A 1,251-nucleotide genomic window follows, 5' to 3' on the forward strand; every position below is an offset into this window, starting at 1 on the left:
TTTGTTTTGTTTTGTTTTGTTTTGTTTTGTTTTGTTTTGTTTTGTTTCAAATCTTCTCAGGGAATGGCCTTGACAATGGAATGTTTCTTAGTGCCCAAGTTTTGGTAAAGAGAGATTTTCCATTGAGTAACCCTTTGTATGTATCTGACTAATTTGGGAGTCTATTTTATGACTCACTCGTGAGACCTAGAAAAAATCCAGCCACTGCTCCACTTATGAACGTAAGTGGTTTTTACATCACTGAACTTGTGTAACCTTATCATGTGCAATAGAAAACTAATACAAGAATACAATTTCATGTGAAAAATCTATGAGTGTCACCTTGGGATGTATACCCTGTGTATTCTTGCTTCAAAAATAGTACTATAAAACTCTCTAGTACCATTCTTGGAGACTGCAGAAGCACAAAGTATTCCAGCACAAGGCAACACATGTGTGGTAAATAAATTTTTCACAACTGTGGCTGTCACTTTCCAGGTGAAGCAACTACAAATTGGAAAGGAGCACTGTGACTCATGTCTAATTCCAGCACTTGGGAGAAGGGAATATGAGTGTCCTAATTCAAAGAAATTCTGGGCTGTACAGGGACTTCCAGATTATTTTGGCATATATAAAGAGGTCTATAGGAAGAGATCTGATCAAAAGAAAAAGAAAGAGATGCCACTCCAAAATGAAAGTAAATATTTTTTAAAAGTTCTGACTTGTGATGGCTTAGGGAGGAAATATTTTTTTCCTCAAGCTTTATGAATCCTTTGGAACTCACATATAGACAATGAAGTACTTCTGGCTTCTACAATTCCAGCACTTGTACTGAAAGCTGGAAACAGAGACAGAGGGACCTCTAGAAGTACACAAATGAGAGACCCTTCCAAAAGCTGAAATCTGAGGAACAGCACCTTATGTTGTCCTTTGTTCTCCACATGTACTCCATGTCACATACCCACATTTTTTAGAGATTTGTTTGTTTGTTTGTTTGTTATGTGAGTATACTGACTCTATCTTCAGACACACCAGAAGATGGCATTAGATCCCATTATAAATGATTGTGAGTCACGATCTCTGGAAAAGCAGTCAGTGCTCTTAACTACTGAGCCATCTCTCTAGTCCCTGACACTCACATTTAATACACGTAGAGATAAAGAAAAAAAAGGAAAGAAAGAAAGAAAGAAGGGAGGGAGGGAGGGAGGGAGGGAGGGAGGGAGGGAGGAAGGAAGGAAGGAAGGAAGGAAGGAAGGAAGGAAGGAAGGAAGG

Source organism: Grammomys surdaster, unplaced genomic scaffold, assembly GCF_004785775.1.
Source record: "Grammomys surdaster isolate TR1022 unplaced genomic scaffold, NIH_TR_1.0 931, whole genome shotgun sequence".
Lineage (NCBI taxonomy): Eukaryota > Metazoa > Chordata > Mammalia > Rodentia > Muridae > Grammomys > Grammomys surdaster.